This window comes from Saimiri boliviensis, chromosome 1 (assembly GCF_048565385.1).
Source record: "Saimiri boliviensis isolate mSaiBol1 chromosome 1, mSaiBol1.pri, whole genome shotgun sequence".
NCBI lineage: Eukaryota > Metazoa > Chordata > Mammalia > Primates > Cebidae > Saimiri > Saimiri boliviensis.
Window position 1 is genome coordinate 25,877,262 of NC_133449.1, and position 13,816 is coordinate 25,891,077.

The window sequence follows — 13,816 nt, forward strand, 5'->3', positions numbered from 1 at the left end:
AATGAGACTCTGCCTAAAAAAATAAATAGCAGAGACCACAGGCTTGTGCCACTGCACCTGGCCCCACCAGAGCTTTTATCTGTGTAACAGATTTTCCAGGTAGATAAAACTGAGGAAGGGGTTCTGAGGTAAAAGGATCACTTGAAAACTATGATTTGAACTGTTATTAATTAGTTTGGAAACTGCAAGCACATTCCAATGTCCTCCTCAGAGAACCAGAAGGTTTGTGGATCGTATTCAATTAGAGGATGAAGACAATGCTTTCTGCTTTTAAATTCTGTACAGCTCTTATGATATTAATCCCAGAGTGACTGCCGACTGACAAGTGGCTTTCTGTGTCTCAGTCTTTCTGCTTTATATCAATCCTGGGATCTTAAAGAAAAAAAACAAAAACAAAACCACCACCTCTAAACCAATTAATTCTGCCTCCAGTGGCTTCTTAAAGCGAAAGATTGAAAACATTTGGTCAACTCCCAGCTCAAATGGGAAAAGTGGAGAGGCCATTATCTTTGCAAAAGACGGTGAACTTTAAAAAGGATAAATCAACACCAAGAACCATGGAAGAGGCCTCGGGAGCCCCTCCTTAGAAATAATAGGCTGGCTTGAGGCAAATAGTGTGGGCCAGGCACCATGCCAGGTGCTGGGGTTCTCAAAGGCCACAAGAATATGGTTCAAGTCTTCACAGAGCTCACAATCTGGAGAACAGATAAACATGTAGACAAATACCCAGGGCAGAGTGCAGAGTGTTAGTGCTGTAGGAATGACTAACTCCTGAGTTTTGCCAGGGAAAGATTGCTGGAGGAGGTGATATTTGAACAGATCTGGAAGACTGTGTCTTGTCAGTTAGGCATGAAAGGAACGACAATCTAGGCAGAAGGGATGACAAATAGAAAAGCACTGAGATGTAAAAGCATAAGGATGGGTTCGAAACTAGTTCAGAGAAGTGAAGAATTTATACACACATACAGTGCGTATATATATAATATGTATACACACACATTAGGAAAATTTGAATACGGACTGGCTACTTCATGAGACTAAGAAGTTGTAAGTTTTGAAAGGTATGTTAATACCATTGTGGTTATGTTGTAAAAGAGTCCTTATCTTTTGGAGACACAGACTGAAATATTATTTCTGGGTAAAATGATGATATCTGGAATTTGCTTCAATATAATATGGAGGGGAGCCGGGAGCAGTGGCTCACGCCTGTAATCCCAGCACTTTGAGAGGCTTAGGCAGGCAGATCACCTGAGGTCAGGAGTTTGAGACCAGCCTGGCCAACATGATGAACCCCCGTCTCTACTAAAAATACAAAATTAGCCAGGTGTGGTGACGTATGCCTGTACTCCCAGCTACTTGGGAGACTGAGGCAGAGAATCACCTGAACCCAAAAGGCGGAGGCTGCAGTGAGCCGAGATTGCACCACTGTACTTCAGCATGGGCAACAGAGTGAGACATCATCTCAAAAAATAAAAATATAAAATACATATGTATATAATATGGAGGGGTTGGGGAGGGCAGTGATTAAAAATAAAATCAGAGTGGTCATGAATATATAAATACTTGTTGAAACTGGGTAATGATACGTGGGAAGTCATTATACTGGTTTTTTTTTTTTTTTTTTTTTTTTGAGACAGAATCTTACCCTGTTGCCCAGGCTGGAGTGCAGTGGCTCAATCTCGGCTCATTGCAATCTCCGCCTCCCAAGTTCAAGCAATTCTCCTGCCTCAGCCTCCCAAGTTGCCAGGACTACAGGCTCCTGCCACCAAGACCAGCTAATTTTTGTATTTTTAGTAGAGATGGGGTTTCACCATGTTGGGCAGGATGGTCTTGATTTCTTGATCTGCCTGCCTCGGCCTCCCAAAGTGCTGGGATTATAGGCATGAGCCACCGCACTTGGCTATATTTGGAACTTTAGCTGCATTATTTTTAAATTAAAAGTAACTTTAATGTTTTGGTAGAACTACATTCTGCTTTTTAGCATTGCAAATCTAGCACCCACACTGAGGTGTGCTGGCTGGGCACGGTGGCTCACGCCTGTAATCCCAGCATTCTGGGGGGTCAAAACAGGTGGATCAGTTGAGGTCAAGAGTTTGAGACCAGCCTGGCCAACACAGTGAAACCCTGTCTCTACTAAAAATAAAAAATAAATAAAAAATAAATTAGCCAGGCCCGGTGGTATGTGCCAGTAGTTCTACTATCTACTAAGGAGGCTGAGGAAAGAGAATCGCTTGAAACTGGGAGGTGGAGGTTGCAGTGAGCCAACATAGCACCACTGCAATCCAGCCTAGGTGACAGAGTGAGACTCCATCTCAAAAAAAAAAAAAAATTTTTTTTAAAAAGCCACAAAAAAACAAATTGAGGTATACTATAATTGTAAAATACACACTGGATTTCAAAATACAAAATACAAACATAGAAAAATATTGCAAAATATCTCACTAATAATGTTTAATATTGTTGACATTGGGTTATATATTGGGTTAAAGAAAATATATTATTACTGTGAAAATAATAATGTGAGAGAGATCCAAGATGGCTGATCACTACCAGCTCGGGATTGTAGCTCCCAGTGAAAATGCAAAGAACGAGAGGACGCCACACCTTCACATGAATTCTTGTTGCTCATGCACCAGGAGATTCCCAGCGGAGGAGCCCCACGGGTCGCCAGCGCGACTCTTGTGACCAGCGAGGCGGTTTTGTTGGTGCCTCGGAGCGTCGGTTCTTGGTGCAGAGTCAGAAAAGCACCATCAGTCTTAAGCTGATTTAGTCGGCGCAGTGGGTTGCTCAGATTTCGGCGCTGAGAATCAGTAAGTCGGACGTCCACTCAGAAACCCAATTACAAAGACGGTAATTATAAAGACCACAGATGGATAAATCTACAACGAAGGGAAGAAAACAGCCAAAAAAGGCTGAGAATACCCAAGATCAGAACGCCTCTCCCTCAGCAGGGGATCACAGTTCCTCATCAGCAACGGAACAAGGCTTGATGGAGAACGAGTGTGTTCCAATTACAGAAGCAGGCTTCAAAATGTGGATAATGAGAAACTTCTGTGAATTAAAAGAACTTGTTCTTACACAATCTAAAGAAACTAAGAACTTTGAAAAAAGGTTTGACAAAATGTCAACAAGAATACAAACTTTAGAGAGGAAAATAAGTGAATTGATGGAGCTGAAAAACACAATACGAGAACTACGTGAAGTATGCACAAGTTTTAACAGCCGAATTGATCAAGCAGAAGAAAGGATATCAGAGGTCGAAGACCAACTCAATGAAATAAAACTAGAAGACAAGATTAGAGAAAAAAAGATAAAAAGGAACGAGCAAAGTCTCCAAGAAATATGGGACTATGTGAAAAGACCTAATCTACGCTTGATAGGTGTACCTGAATGTGACGAAGAGAATGAATCCAAGCTGGAAAATACGCTTCAGGACATTATTCAGGAAAATTTTCCCAACTTAGTAAGTCAGGATAATAATTCAACTCCAGGTAATACAGAGAACACCACAAAGATATTCCTCAAGAAGAGCAACTCCAAGGCACATAATCGTCAGATTCACCAGGGTTGAAATGAAGGAGAAAATACTAAGGGCAGCCAGAGAGAAAGGTCAGGTTACCCACAAAGGGAAGCCTATCAGACTTACAGCAGATCTCTCAGCAGAAACCCTACAAGCCAGAAGAGAGTGGGGACCAATATTCAACATCCTTAAAGAAAAAGAACTTTCAACCAAGAATTTCACATCCAGCCAAACTAAGCTTCATAAATGAAGGAAAAATAAAGTTTTTTGTGAACAAGCAAGCACTCAGAGATTTCATCACCACCAGGCCTGCTTTACAAGAGCTTCTGAAAGAACTACTACACATAGAAAGGAACAAACAGTATCAGCCTTTTAAAAAAATGCCAAAAAGTGCCGGGCGTGGTGGCTCAAGCCTGTAATCCCAGCACTTTGGGAGGCTGAGGCGGGTGGATCACGAGGTCAAGAGATCAAGACCATCCCGGTCAACATGGTGAAACTCCGTCTCTACTAAAAATACAAAAAATTAGCTGGGCATGGTGGCGCGTGCCTGTAATCCCAGCTACTCAGGAGGCTGAGGCAGGAGAATTGCCTGAACCCAGGAGGTGGAGGTTGCAGTGAGGCGAGATCGCGCCATTGCACTCCAGCCTGGGTAACAAGAGTGAAACTCTGTCTCAAAAAAAAAAAATAAATAAATAAAAAATAAAAAAAATAAAAAATAAAAATACCAAAAAGTAAAGAACATCAATATAATGAATAATTTACATCAACTAATGGGCAAAATAGCCAGCTAAGATTAAATGGCAGTATTAAACTCACATATATCATTATTAATTCTAAATTTAAATTGACTAAATTCCCCAATTCAAAGACAGGCAATTTGGACAAAAAACTAAAACCCATCGGTATGCTGCATCCAGACCCATCTCACATTCAGGGATTCACAAAGACTCAAAACAAGGGATGGAGAAAGATTTACCAACCAAACAGAGAGCAAAAATAAATAAATAAAAAGCAGAAGTTACAATTTTTGCCTCTGATAAAATAGTCTTTAAAGCAACAAAGATCAAAAGAAGCAAAGAAGGACATTGTATAATGATAAAGGAATCAACGCAACAACAAGAAGAGTTAAAGATCCTAAATATATATGCACCCAATACAGGAATACCCAGACATACAAGACTTATAAAGAGACTTAGACTCCCACACAATAATAGTGGGAGACTTCAACATTAATATTAGACAGATAATGCGACAGAAAATTAACAACGATATCCAGGACTTGAACTCAGACCTGGAACAAGTAAATGTAATTAACATTTATAGAACTCTCCACTTTATACAAAATATACACTCTTATCAGTACCACATCATATCAACTTAGAAGTTTAAATGAAATGTTGGTTGGCTCCTCGTTTGTTATTCTCTTCCCTCATTTTCTTTCATGTCTCCATTATTATTATTATTATTTTTTTTTTTTTTTGAGACGGAGTTTCGCTCTTGTTACCCAGGCTGGAGTGCAATGGCACGATCTCGGCTCACCGCAACCTCCGCCTCCTGGGTTCAGGCAATTCTCCTGCCTCAGCCTCCTGAGTAGCTGGGATTACAGGCACGTGCCACCATGCCCAGCTAGTTTTATTGTATTTTTAGTAGAGACGGGGTTTCACCATGTTGACCAGGATGGTCTCGATCTTTCGGCCTCGTGATCCACCCGCCTCGGCCTCCCAAAGTGCTGGGATTACAGGCTTGAGCCACCGCGCCCGGCCATGTCTCCATTATTAAGGACAATTATAGGCATACCCATATTTAGGCTGCATTCTAGCCCGGGCAATAAAGCAATACCCCCATCCTCTCTCCCTCTTCCTCTTTCTCTTTCTTCCTCTTTTTTATTCTTTTTCTTATTCTTTTTTTGTTTCTAAAAATAAAAATAAATAAATAAATAAATAAAAAGAAAGAGTTTTCTAAGCGATTCTGCAGCAGCCCCCATCACCCGCTCCTCTGTCTGACAGAACTTCCCTTGGGATGCTTTCTGTGGCAACTCACCTGAATGCTCCCACCCCCCAAGCCTTTGCCCAGGCCACTCCCTCTGCCATATGGTGACCAGCCATGTGGTTTGCCTAGGGCTGAGGGGTTTTGGGGGAATGCAAAAAAAAAAAAAAAAAAAATATATATATATATATATATATATATATATATATATATATATTATTAAAATTGATTTCAGGCTGGGTGCCCGAAAAAAAAAATTTTTTTTTTTCAGATGGAGTCTTGCTCTGTTGCCCAGGCTAGAGCACAGTGGCACAATCTCGGCTCACTGCAACCTCTGCCTCCTGGGGTCAAGCGATTCTCCTGCTTCAGCCTCCCAACTAGCTGAGATTACAGGTGTGCACCACCACACCCAGCTAATTTTTCTTTTTCATATTTTTAGTAGAGACAGGGTTTCATCATGTTGGTCAGGCTGGCCTCGAACTCCTGACCTTGTGATCTGCCTGTCTCGGCCTCCCAAAGTGCTGGGATTATAGGCATGAGACACCATGCCTGGCCAATTTCACCTATTTCTTTTTTAAACGCAGCTACTAAAAACTTAAACTTACATAGGTGGTTTGCATTATATTGTTTTCTTTGTTTTTTATTTTTTTATAGACAGGGTCTCTATTACCCAGGCTGGAGTGCAGGGGTGCCATCATGGCTCACTGCAGCATCAAACTCCTGAGCTCAAGCAATCCTCCCATCTCAGCTTCCTGAGTAGCTGGGACAATAGGCAGGTGCCACCATGCCCAGCTAATTTATTTTTAGTAGAGATGGGGTCTTGCTATGTTGCCTAGGCTGGTCTTGAACTCCTGGGCTCAAGTGATCCTCCTATATTGGCCTTCCAAAGTGCTGGGATTACAGGTGTGAGCCACTGTGACCAGCCTTGCATTATATTTCTACTGGACAATGCTGAGCTAGACAGAGGGAAGGGTAGTGACAAAATGGAAGCAGTGTTTGCAGATGAACAGTCTTACACTAGCGTGCAAGATGGATTTGGTAGGCCGGGCGCGGTGGCTCAAGCTTGTAATCCCAGCACTTTGGGAGGCTGAGGCGGGTGGATCACGAGGTCAAGAGATCGAGACCATCCTGGTCAACATGGTGAAACCCCGTCTCTACTAAAAATACAAAAAATTAGCTGGGCATGGTGGCGCGTGCCTGTAATCCCAGCTACTCAGGAGGCTGAGGCAGGAGAATTGCCTGAACCCAGGAGGCGGAGGTTGCGGTGAGCCGAGATCGTGCCATTGCACTCCCGCCTGGGTAACAAGAGCGAAACTCCGTCTCAAAAAAAAAAAAAAAAAAAAAAAGATGGATTTGGTTAGGGAGGAAACTAGAGAGAAGGAGTCCAGATTACCAGCCTACAGGATTAGTGGGACACGGATGCAAATTTGACTAATTTCTACGCCACCATGATTGTTGGACCTTCCCCAGTCATATGGAACTCTATGTACAATTAAATCTCTTTCATTTTACTTAGTCTTGGGTATGCCTTTATCAGCAGTGTGAAAACAAACTAATACAATCAACTTTTCAATTTCATGTATGGGAAAGGAAAACAAAATACCAAAATGTTAACAGTAGTGGTTTTTGAGTTGTGAGCTACAGGTAATTTCTATTTTCATTTATTAACTTCTCTGTATGTTCTCAATTTTCTACAATAACCATAATTAGGGAGGAATGATTTGTTTAAAGGATTACCCTGAGACAGCAAAGTACAAACCCAAAGGAATGAATCTTTGTTGTTGAAATTGTAGGCACTATGGTAAGCTTGGGGATGGGGATATGTCTGGCATCTCTCAAAGCACACAACACAGGCCACTGCCAGTCCAGTCCTCCTACGTGTACAACTGGTTTTGGTTGGTATCCAGACTTCAAAACTGAGATGCAGCCACTACAGCAAGGCTGACTGAAGCCTACATATGTTAGGGAGGCATGCCTGTGTTTTACCCCATTAATACTCAGTAAATAGATTTATCTTTTAATCTCAGGTGGATGCAAGGAAAGCGTTCATTGCAGCGTGCTTTCAATAGCAAGAGATTCAAAATAACCAGTGTCCATCATAGAGAATATAATCTCCAAAATTTAGATCTAAAAAAAAAGGAATTTTATATGCCGGGCGCGGTAGCTCAAGCCTGTAATCCCAGCACTTTGGGAGGCCGAGGCAGGTGGATCACGAGGTCGAGAGATCGAGACCATCCTGGTCAACATGGTGAAACCCCGTCTCTACTAAAAATACAAAAAACTAGCTGGGCGTGGTGGTGCGTGCCTGTAATTCCAGCTACTTAGGAGGCTGAGGCAGGAGAATTGCCTGAGCCCGGGAGGCGGAGGCCGAGATCGCGCCATTGCACTCCAGCCCGGGTAACGAGAGCGAAACTCCGTCTCAAAAAAAAAAAAAAAAAAAGGAATTTTATGGTACCTTCATCTTCTTAGTTAAGATTAATGTGCATGAATAATGTATACTTTAGGAGAAAGACAGCTGTTGAAACTATAAGATGTGAAGTGGTCATGCAGGAAAGGGAGGCTAATACTTTAACACCGTTCACACCTACCTTGCTATTGGGTCCAAGACCTGATAGGTGTGAACATGTTCAAATATCATTCTTAGAACTGAATATAACACTGGAGAATTCGCCACCAAGCATGAAGCAAGATAATATTGCTAAGTAGTTAGTTCTGAAAAGTGAATTAACTCACATAGAATCTAAGAATATTCTAAAAAATAACTGCTGTATAATATATGGAAATAAAGTTACAGTAACTAATGAATAAGATCTGCTGAAGAGATCAAAGATTCTATTTTTTGATAATGGAACATTGACATCATGTTTTTTATTTGTTAAAAATCAGGCTGGGCACTGTTCTTCATTCCTGTAATCCCAGCACTTTGGGAGGCTGTGTTGGGTGGATCACTTGGGGTCAGTAGTTCAAGACCAGCCTGGCCAACATGGTATAACACCATCTCTATTAAAAATACAAAAATTAGCCAGGGGTGGTGGCAGACCCCTGTAACCCTAGCTACTGGGGAGACTGAGGCAGGAGACTCTCTTGAATCTGGGAGGCAGAGGTTGCAGTGAGCCAAGATCATGCCACTGCACTCCAGCCTGGGTGACAGAGTGAGACTCAGTCTCAGAGAAAAAATAAAAATAAAAAATCAGCTTCCCGGGCAATAAGTTTTACCACTCAAATAATTGGGGGTTACTAGAACTGAAAAAAACTCTAAGAAACTTAATCCCAGACCAGTTTCACATAGAGACAAAAACCATTCAATTTGCTTAACTGTAGCTAACTTCACAAATACTATGTTTTTAATTGTTAAAAAGAAATTTATAAGATGCTCCAAATGGAACTCTTTGAATATGTAATATGTACGTCTACTTAATAACACATACTAGAAGATAGTAAACCTTTAGTAGAGCCAAGATGCAGCTTAAATAAAGCAGAATTTGGTAGACTCAAAGTAAAGCTTAGCTATGTGTCAGTGAGTCAATGTCCAGTCTGGACTGCAAAGTAGACTCAGAACCATTTTGTTTGGAAACAATAAAGTTAAGGCAGGTATACAATCTAGGTCCAGAAACCCCCACCCAAAGCACTGCACCTGGGTCGTCAACTGGGGCTGCTTCATTTTTACAGATGTAATTGCAAACACCAAAGTTTGTGATGTCTGTGATTTTAGAGAACAATGTTTCTGAGTGAGTAGGAAAGCTGTAGTCACTTGAAGAAGGGGGTTATTATGATACTTTACAGCTGCAGCACGTCCTTAGGAGACACTGCGTCCTGTTAACTTTGCAGCTGGCTTTATCTGTGCCTATTTTCTAGCCTGATGAACAGTTGGGCAGATTTTTTACCTTCTCTGTGTGAGCCAATTTTTACTTTCTTATGGGCAATCCTAAATGTCAAACACTGTATTGAGTGCTTTACATACATTATTTCATTTAATCTTAGCAACAATTCTTTGAGGCAAGTGCTAGCATCCTATTTTACAGATGGGGTCACTGAGTCTTGGAGATGTTGAAGTGGTTTGGCCAGGTTTACACATAGCTAGTAAGTGGCAGACCCATTTCAAACCTGGTCGCCCTAACTCTAAATCTAGTCTTCTTAACATCTATCCTTCAAACAGATGTAGAAATTAAAGACTATTCGAAGTGAAATGGGTAAAATCCAGAGCTGGTTATGAGCAAGTGGCAGGCTTATTCACTATAGCTAAAACCACGGATTGAAACAATTTTTCTGGAGGCCAGTTTGGCAAATAATGTAGTGAAAAAATTTGACCCAACAATTAATCTAGAAATTTAAGAAAATAATTTCTAAACTGCACAGATGCATGCATTAGAATTACAGCATGATTTACAAAAATAAACACACAAAAATAAAAACAATGTAAACATTTTTAGTAAGGAATTAGTTAAATGGCTAAAGAGATACACAATGCAAGAGTATTCAACTATTAGTGATGAAAATATACTGTATAGTAAAAGGCACCAGATTACTAAAGAGCATTCATCGTTTTATTTTTATCTTATTTATTTTATTTTTATTTTTTATTTTTTTCGAGATGGAATTTCACTCTTGTTGCCCAGGCTGGAGTGCAATGGCACATTCTCGGTTCGCCTGGGTTCAAGCAATTCTGACTCAGCCTCCTGAACAGCTGGGATTATAGGCATGTGCTGCCACACCTGGCTAATTTTGTATTTTTAGTAGAGACAGGGTTTCTCCGTGTTGTTTAGGCTGGTCTCGAACTCCCAACCTCAGGTGATCTGCCTGCCAAAGTGCTGGGTTTACAGGCGAGATCCACCATGACTGGCCTTTTTTTTTTTTGAGAAGGAGTTTCAGTTCTGCCCAGGCTGGAGTACAATGGCCTGATCTCCGCTCACTGCAGTTTCTACCTCCTGGGTTGAAGTGATTCTCTTGCCTCAGCCTCCTGAGTAGCTGGGACTACAGACACACACCACCACCAGGCCCAGCTAATTTTTCTCTCTGGCTGCCCTTAGTATTTTCTCCTTCATTTCAACCCTGGTGAATCTGACGATTATGTGCCTTGGAGTTGCTCTTCTTGAGGAATATCTCTGTGGTGTTCTCTGTATTACCTGGAGTTGAATATTATCCTGCCTTACTAGGCTGGGAAAATTTTCCTGAATAATGTCCTGAAGCGTATTTTCCAGCTTGGATTCATTCTCTTCATCACATTCAGGTACACCTATCAAGCGTAGATTAGGTCTTTTCACATAGTCCCATATTTCTTGGAGACTTTGCTCGTTCCTTTTTATCCTTTTTTCTCTGGTCTTGTCTTCTTGTTTTATTTCATTGAGTTGGTCTTCGACCTCTGATATCCTTTCTTCTGCTTGATCAATTCGGCTGTTAAAACTTGTGCATACTTCACGTAGTTCTCGTATTGTGTTTTTCAACTCCATCAATTCACTTATTTTCCTCTCTAAATTTTGTATTCTTGTTGACATTTCGTCAAACCTTTTTTCAAAGTTCTTAGTTTCTTTAGATTGTGTTATAACAAGTTCTTTTAATTCACAGAAGTTTCTTATTATCCACGTTTTGAAGCCTGCTTCTGTAATTGGAACACACTCGTTCTCCATCAAGCCTTGTTTCGTTGCTGATGAGGAACTGGGATCCCCTGCTGAGGAAGAGGCGTTCTGATCTTGGGTATTCTCAGTCTTTTTTGACCGTTTTCTTCCCTTCGTTGTAGATTTATCCATCTGTGGTCTTTATAATCACCATCTTTGTAATTGGGTTTCCGAGTGGACGTCCAACTTACTGATTCTCAGCGCCGAAATCTGAGCAACCCACTGCACCGACTAAATCAGCGGCGTTAAGATTGATGGTGCTTTTCCGACTCTGCACCGACAACCGACGCTCTGAGGCGCCGGCAAAACCGCCTCGCCGGTCACAAGAGTCGCGCTGGCGACCCGTGGGGCTCCTCCGCTGGGAATCTCCTGGTGCGTGAGCAACAAGAATTCATGTGAAGGTGTGGCGTCCTCTCCTTCTTTGCGCTTTCAGTGGGAGCTACAATCCCGAGCTGCTAGTGATCAGCCATCTTGGATCTCTCTCAAATTTTTGTATTTTTAGTAGAGACGGTGTTTCACCATGTTGGCCAGGCTGGTCTTGAACTCCTGACCTCAGATGATCTGCCTGCCTCCGCCTCCCAAAGTGCTGGGATTACAGGTGTGATTTTATTTTTATGTAAAATTTACTATATGTAGTGTATTTGTATGTGCAAATATATAGAGAGAAATGTGTGGAAACATGTTTACTGTTTTTCTCTGGCTTAAAAAAGTTTATTTTAAAACTTTTTGTACTGTTCTTTATTGTTGGAATAGTTTGTGAGTCTGTATCATTATTATAAAACAAAAACTATTTGAAAAAAAGAATATCAAAGTTAAATCAGTTCTTGCCTCAGTAACTGGAGTAATTTCATGCATACTAGCTGTGTATTTTATAGAACTGGAAGTCTACTATGCTTTGGAGAAAATTCAACAGGTATGTTCCAAATCTTGGCCATAGAACTAGGGTGTTTCTAGTCCACCAAAGGATTATTATTAATGTACAGAGACAATAGGGTTTGGACTAAAACCAGTTCTATCTGGGCTATAAAAGTTAAATGTTGTCTTACATTTTCATTTATAAATATCTTCCAAGCTTTTTCATTTAATTGGAGTTAGTTCTCCTTGTTGATTGGCATTGTATTTTGGGAGTAAAGAAATTTTAAACAGCTAAAGTAAATGGATTTTAGAAAAGCTACTTGTGGGGTCAGGAAGTAAATCTAATGAATCTTTCGGCCCTGTATTTAGGGTTGCTGGAGGTGGAGTTAAGGCAATGGGCCTGTTTACTAAAAGTAGATAGAGTCTGAGAGAAGTTGAATATGACCAGAGAAAAAAATTACCAATTGGAGACATAAAAGGGTGTTATAACTGTTTTCACAAGTGATTATGACTTGTAGAGGAGGGAGAAAAAAGTCAAAGGGTTATTACTTGAGAAACAGTACTACTCGGCTGGGTGTAGTCGTTCATGCCTATAATCACAGCACGTTAGGAGGCTGAGGCGGGCTGATTACCTGAGGTCAAGAGTTCAAGACTAGCCTGTCCAACATGGTGAAACCTTATTTTCTACTAAAAATACAAAAAGTTAGTGGGGCGTGGTGGTGGGTGCCTGTAATCCCAGCTACTCAGGAGGCTGAGGCAGGAGAATTGCTTGAACCCTCGAAGCGGAGGGCACGGTGAGCCGAGATCATGTCATTGTGTGCTATAGCTGGCCTAGAGTTAGAACCTGAGCAACGCCATTTTATACAAGACAAAGCTGTTTTTCCAAAAATAAGTTGTAACGGCTGCCCTATTCTCCTCGCAATAACTGCTGACCTTGGCTTCTGTAAATAAAAACAGCTAGCTTGCTCTCAAAAATGCCCACTATGTAAAGCTGCTTGCCTTTGCTTATCAGTAACTGCCAGAATAAGCTTCTGAAAGTTGCTTGCCCCGCATCCCCTCACCCTCTTGGTCCCAAAACCGGGATGTGGTTTTTCAGCTTAAAAACCCCGCTCTCCCTGAGCTCGGGGCCACGGGTTGGAGAGACGTGAGTCCTCCGTGGCCACAGGCAATAAAGACCCTGCAATTTGGCATACTTTTGTCTTGGTGTTATTTTAATCTCGCATTCAATACTTCAACTGTAATCCAGCCTGGGCGACAAGAGAAAAAGAAAAGAAACAGTATGACTCTAGAAAAGAACTCTCTCTTTAGCATGCATGGATGGTTATGGCAATATAAATAAGAGCGAAACTTGGTCTCAAAAGAAAAAAAAAAAGAAAGAAAAGAAACAATACCACTCTAGAAAAGGAACTTTCCCTTTAATTTGCATGGATGATTATGGCATTATAAATAATGCCTAAATAATTTGTGATTTAACAAAATCTTAGCACTGTGTGTCTTGAGGATGTTTTAAAGTTAATGAAGGCTGCAGAGTGGGAGGCTGGAAGAAGGACATGGAGGTGTTGTTAACAGTTGAAGCTGTGGAAATAAACAGTCAACCGAAGCCAGAGGAGACGAAGGAAAAAAAAAAAACCTTGAGGATACCAACATTTTTTACGGCCCTGTAAAAAAGGGGCAGCCCAAGAAAAGTGCAAACGACGGGAAGTTCAGAAATCAGGCAGAGACTTATGTTGAAGACGGGAGGAGAGGAATTTCACAAAACAGGAGTTAGCAGCATCACGTGCTGTAGAAAGGCCACAGGAGAGGAGGGCTGAAGTGGCCACTAGATTTGGCCCTCAGCAGTTAC